This window comes from Nasonia vitripennis, chromosome 5 (genome assembly GCF_009193385.2).
Source record: "Nasonia vitripennis strain AsymCx chromosome 5, Nvit_psr_1.1, whole genome shotgun sequence".
NCBI classification, from domain to species: Eukaryota; Metazoa; Arthropoda; class Insecta; order Hymenoptera; family Pteromalidae; genus Nasonia; species Nasonia vitripennis.
The window spans coordinates 15743950-15750822 of record NC_045761.1 but is presented as its reverse complement, the minus strand read 5'-3'; positions in this window follow the sequence as shown (position 1 = coordinate 15750822).

Genomic DNA, 6873 nt, shown 5'->3' with positions numbered 1-6873 from the left:
TAAAGCTTGCGCGCGCGCTATGCAATTACCCAAAGTATCTTCACACTTCTCGTCGCACAAACTGTCTGATCTCGCGCGTTGCGTCACTCAAGTTCGATCGGATAATCGATACAACTCGGCCGAGAGTTTATCATGCTCAACGACAAAACGACAAAATGTCACGTAATTATCGCTGTAGGTGTTCCAGGGCGAGGCGCGCGCATCAGCGGCAAAAAAGCTGCCGAGCCGGTGAGTGGCTGAAAAGTTGGGATCGTAAAACGGCCCGTTTACGGGCGCGCAACTCGCACGCAGTCGCGAGCTTGGCGCTTCGCGGCATATACCGCACCGCCGACGCCTCTCGTGCCGCTATAAAACTCGAAAATATCCGCTCGCTCGCGGTAGTCCTGAAATTAGAGTCTTCGCTGATCATTGCCCGGCTTTTACGGCCGCTGGCTCTTCTTGCGCCGCTTTTTACCCACAACACACGAGCCTTGTATATTCTCCTCGGCTTCTTCTGCTGCCTCTTCTCCTTCTTCTTCGCCTTGGCTGCGCCGAGGCATAAACATCGACGACGCGTGACGAAATTCTGTATGAGTTTCCGAGGAGACGGCTTTTTGCGCGCGATCGGCAAAAAGCGGAAAAATTTTAATACAGCCCCGCTGCGCGTTATAAAATTCAAATGTATCCGAGTTTTACGGCCTGTTTAGACACGCTAATTAGCGCTTCTCTGGCTCGAATCCATATTACACTCCCATTTTTTCCTCTTCCCGATAGAATGTACCATTCACGGGCGTGCTAAGTGTATTAATTAAATGGCCCCGGCCAGCGTATATGACACGCGTAATACAGACATCAAAAGACACTCAACCCCCCTCCAGTACAATGCGCTATACGCACACACACACACGCACACACACCGGAAAGGCGTTGATCAAGACGTCAAGCGTCGATCGGCGTCCGAAAGCTGCAATTGCCGGGGAATGTCGATGCGTCTCGATAATAAACGAAATCGCGAACCCCAGCGCTAGCCGCTTATTAGCATACATTTGATATAATGCCAGCCGGGCACGCACGCCGCTGCACGCGAAACCCGCGGCGCGCAGAGTACTGCACGGCGAAAGCGATGCTAATTGCCGCCGCTAACTAACGGCTCACTTAGCGCGCGCGCGCGCGAGAATGACCTGTTGCTGCTGCTGCTGGGGCTATTTTTCGTCGCGGGAGCAATGCGTCGAGCAGTAGAAAGGCCCGAGTTTGGCGAGACACAATGGGCCGACCTACGCGCTCTATAACTGTGTGTATAAATAATACTCGTGTATCGTAAGAGCCGCGACCTAATCTCCGAGGCCGATCGGATCATAATCACTCGGCGCCCCCTATAAATAATGACGCGGGCATTATGGAGCGACAAAAGCGCAGTATCATTTCGTCTCGCGTGGAAAATTGAGACGTCTCTTCTCTCTCGCTCTTCTACAGAAAGGAGATAGACGCGGAGAGATGAACGAGGCGCAGTATATAATATGCGCACTGCAGCGCGCACGGGGATCGAGAGAAGAGAGAGGCCGTGATATTTGGCGGCGCGTCGTGTAATTCATGTCGAGAAAAATATATAGCGCGCGGAGCATTAGCCTCTGCCCCGCTCGCGCGGAATATAGATATCGCGGCTTTATCTGGCCGACTGATCGCGCGCGCTATCCGTCGTCGCTCCGGTGCACGCGGTACACGCGCGACTTAATTCACAGCCGCGACCGGGCCATAACTCGCCGTTTTACCTCTCCGCCGGTGTTTATGTAGTTTTAATAATGCCTGATATCCGCAGCAGCGAGCGAGCGGGAGATCTCCGCGCACAACACCCCGGACGCCCCGCTGCGAGCGCCAGCGCTGCGGATACGTGTGGTCGTACTCCCCGCGCGCCTACGTTGTCTCTGTCTTCTTCTCGCGCTCCTCTCCTCCTCTCCTCCTGCCTCTCTCCCGCTCGCCCGCGCGCAGCTCTATTAGCGCGGCTTCATGAATCAGCGCTTTCGAAGCTCTTTCTCCCCCGCGCGCTTGATTGGGCACTCTGCTCGATCAATTACACGTATTTATTCAGATACAATCGAGTCATACACGCGCGGCTATTTATCCCCGATCGGACCTATCACTCGCGCTTTGTCGCGGCGATCGGTATGACTAATACCGATTTCCCAGCGAGGCTCCTCGACGCTTTTGTGCTACGAGCGCTGCACACATGTTGAACAGGACTTTTAAACTTTTATTAATAAGAATAAATCAGAGACGCCCCGCGGATGAAGTTGTCTGCCGGGGGATGAGATAGAGAGAGAAAGAGAGAGAGAGAGAGAGTGAGAGAGAGAGAGAGAGCTGCGCACGACGCGCACGCGAGAGAGCACCTCGTCGTCGCCGCTTTACGAGCCGGGGACCGCGCGATGTCGTCGTGTCCCTCCGCCTCCTCCGCGCGAGATATTTATCGACTTGCATCGCCGCCGCCGCTGCCAACCCAGCGGAGAGAGACGCAGTACGCACATGACTCGCGCAAGACGCAACGACGGGACGCGGGCTAATTAACGATACCGCGCGCGCGCGCAGCGGACCAGTTTCCACGTATAATGGAAAATCTGCGCACTACCCATACGCCTGCGGGAGCAGCCAATTAGCCTTTAAAACTCTGGCTATTGTACGCACACATGCGAGCGCGTTCGGGGAAACGATCGAGAGGTCTATTAAAAATGACCGTATTTCGCAGACGCGCGTGACATAACGCGCTTGCGCTCACGGGCGCGTCGGCTAATTATTCGAGAATCTTAAACGCTGCGGCGCGGCGATGTTTCCCGGAGATTAATTAAACCGAGTATCGACGCGCCGCGCTGTTTACGGCCCGCCTCGGAGAATTACACGTTTTTCGGAAAGAGAGCGCGCGCAGCTAATGGCTTTTGTTAATTAATGAAACGCCACGCGCACTTTGATTTACGAGCGGAGACATATTTCAATTGTGCGCTTTACGGGCCGTTTCGGAAAAAGTCGGTCGTTTAATATCTACGAGGTGCACGCGCGGAAGACACTCGGCGCGTCGGAATGTCATTCCACGCGGCTCGACAACCCGTGTAGTCCCTCTAAATTACAGTCGTCTCGCGCATGAATCGCGAAATTAGGAGCGGCGAGGAGAGAGGGGGGGGGGGTCAGGGGCTTCGGAAATTAGGCCCGGCCGACACTTTGCCACGCTCGAACGCGCCGCCGGCAAATTACCCCGGGATTCACGCGGTAACCCAGACCGCGCCGGGCCACACTCGACGCGACGGCAGCAGCACCCGCTGGTCCAGATAGTCTCTACGAGGCCCCTGCGCCTAATTGCCGCTCGGCGCGATTCCATTCAATTTCCAGTAACGGATACACCGAGCGGAGTAATACTCGCGCGAGAACGTCTGTTTACACATACGCAGGCACGTAAAGAAGACGGAGGAACGTCTCGGTTTGCTTTCCGCACCTCCGCAGGGAACGCGGAAGGTCGAACTCTCGGCTAAGTGTTTCTAAATGCCTGCCTAATGAGAGTTTCAATCGCCGCGGATAAAGCGGGAGCAGCGGCATTTCTCGCTGCGCCTGCGAGCGCGCGCACACAAAACCCGTAATGTACGCGTGATAAAGGTCGTTACGGAAAAATGCGCTTTTTGCCCGGAGACGAGCTAGCGAGGAATTTTAGAAAGGGGCGCCGTTATAAATCGAGGGATAGTCGGGGAAAAAATTGGAAAATATCGCGCAGCGAGTGATGAGCGTCGACGCTAGACTGTTAACCAGCGGACTTTTTCCCTGTGCGCGCCAATGTAAAATGTCGCACGCTGGAATTCAGCAAACTCGGCATAGTTCTGCTCGGACTTTTTTTGCGCTCCGACGCATGGAGGCCAAAACGACGTGTCGCGCTTTTGACGTTTTTACGCGGGAGAACGAACGATCGGATAATTGTTATTGCCGCTCCGCCGTCTTCGCCGCAAGAAAAGACGTAAGAGGTATTCCTCTCCGATCTCTCGCTGCTCGCAACTCCTGCGCAGATTGACACCCCGCGAGAGAGTCCGCGCGAGCGATTATCGTTTCTCTGCTCATTGCCGGGAACGTCCGCGAGCGCCAGTTCCGATACACGCAGGTATTTTATCGCTCGGCGCAATTTCAATAAATCCGGCTTATCGCGCCAATTAGCAGTTGTCAGTGTATCGTTCAATTATGCGCGAGATCGATATATAATATATTCCCGCGTATATAGTTCACGCTCGCCTGCCTTTCCATTTAAATGCCGCGAATCGCTCGGAAATATTAAAGTCGATCGATTGGGCAGCAGAGATCTCACTAAGCGATTGCCCGAGTACACCGGTCATTTTCGCGGCGCCCGATTCAATAAACATGCTTACAAACAGTGTGATCGGTTTGCTCGAACAAAATTACCCCGCGGAGCGCGACTCCTGCTTCACTTTGCAGAGCAATCGTCGAATCGCACAGCTCCGATGCGTATCGCTGAAAAAGTGCATAAATTGCGCGCAGCCGCATAACGAGAGCGCGCCTGCGCGAATCGCGACGAGCTGCGTCGCAGAATTATCCAGCTGTAAACACCTACCTAATTAAGATTGGAACATTTTAACGTCCTTCCACGGGGACCCTAATAAAGTGCCTGAGGTACGAGCGGGCTCGGCCGGTTGACAAACTTTATGAGATCGTTTAATTAATATCGGCGGGCTGGAGGGGGAGAGCGAGCGGAGCGACCACCTCTGGCGTCTCGGTGTCTATCGCGCCAGACCAGTTATGCATATGCGTCGCTCCCTCAATATCTCGCGAGCTGCCGCGCAGCCGCAGCGTTGTTGTTAATAATCGGACTTATCGGGCACTTCCGTCGCGCAGCCTCTGACACTCGTCCCGCGGGAAACGTCGCGACCGCCCTGAAAGTCTCCCACGCCGCACAGAGGAGCGGGAGGCGGAGGAAGAGGAGATGGAGAACAGCGACAACAATTGGCTACGTTCCGAGAACAATTAAAGCCGAAGTAACGCTGCAGCCGGGGCGTAAACGCCATAAATGCAAGCGTGATTAATTGCGCGGCCTTTCGCGCAGCGCAAAGCGTGTACATTACACGCCGCGCGCAGCTCGTTGAAGCGGACGACAATAAGTTTCAGCCGCAAGGAGCGAGAGAGAGAGAGAGAGAGAGAGAGAGAGAGAGAGAGAGAGAGAGAGAGAGTCGAGAGTCGAGAGTGTAAGGTTCTCCCGCGAATCGAAGGCGGATTTTCTAGCCGCGCGTTCATTATGACGTATGTGGAAAAACGCAGAGTCCGCACACTCGGAGTATAGTCGAGCCGAGTTCTAGTTACTTAAGTCGTCTCTACCCGCGCGCAGTGTTTACACGAGAGCCGCGCTTGTAATGCGCGACGGCCGAGGAAATTCCCCGCTGTTGGCCCGACGCGATGATTTACGGACGAGTGTACGCGCGCATGTAAGTGCGCCCGTTGTGCTGCGCAAGCCGTGTGTGACCTCTCTCTCTCTCTCTCTCTCTCTCTCTCTCTCTCTCTCTCTCTCTCTCTCTCTCTCACTCTTCCAGCTCTTTCTCTCGGGGCTCTCGCGCTCGTGTGCGTCTCCGCGCTTTCTACGGATTCCTGCAGGCCATATAACATAATGCGCGGATAATATAACGCGAATTGACGAAGCAGATGCATTCCAGGGACGGAGCGAGGCTGCTGCATCGGCCCGTAAAGATGAGCCGAGAGACGGGCGAAAATGGCGTCGGGCGAGAGGGGGAGAGAGGCGATCGGTTTTCGGGGGAAGGGCCATTTTTCCCCTCGGACGCGCCAAAATTATAGCAGCGCCGGACCACCCAGCTGCTCCGACCACCAGCCAATCTCGCGGCCGCGGCAGTTTCGCGCGCCTCTGCAGCTCTCTGCCCGCCGAGAGAGAACGGGGGCAAAGGTGGGGTTAATTGCGTTATACGACTGCTCGTCGCTCTTCTCTCCTCTCCTCTCCTCTCTCTCTCTCTCTCTCTCTCTCTCTCTCTCTCTCTCTCTCTCTCTCTCTCAGAGAAGAGATCGCTCTATTAGGCATACCTGTCGGTTCGCTCCTTTTTTTCTCTCTCCGTCTCTCCCTTCCTCGCCCGAGGTAGAAACGCTCGACGGGGCGGTTGATTCGGCGAAAAAAAGAACCATTTTCCGAGTCGGCGTGTTGAAATTGTTAATAAAGCCGCTCGTCGAGCGCGCAGCCCTTTTATTAACTCGCAGGCCTCGTTCCCTCGGAAGTCGATAACGAAATTCCGCGCGGCGATATTTTAATTAGCCGAATATTTCGCCATCGCGCGCTGCAATATTGCGAGAGGCAAAAAATCCACATAATCGCACGCTGCGCGCTCGTATACCTGTAACGCGAGATTGAAAAGAAAAAACTCGCGATTTCGTGCGAATTACGCGCGTGTGCGGTCCGAAGGGGCGAGAAGGAGCGTTAAAGCTGTAATCACGTTAATTCGGCCTTCTAATCGCGCGAGCCGAGCGAGCGTCGAAAATTTAGAGGCTCGATAGTTTGTATCGGATGCAAAAGCGGAGAAAAGTGTAAAGCGGTATTTTAAACTTTTTGTCAGCGAGAGCCACTTGACTTGTGTACGACGCGCAGAGTGAGAAATCGTGCGGCAGCGGCAGGTCCCCGGGTTTTATGGCCCCGCGAAATTCCAAGCTCGCCTGTAAAACTATTTTATAGGAGACTGCTTCGTGCATGCTTCTCTCCTCGTTTTTTCCTACCTCTTCCTCTCTCTCTCTCTCTCTCTCTCTCTCTCTCTCTCTCTCTCTCTCTCTCTCTCTCTCTCTCTCTCTCTCTCTCTCTCTCTCTCTCTCTCTCTCTCTCTCTCTCTCTCTCTCTCTCTCTCTCTCGTTCGTTCGGTTTATTGCGCGCGC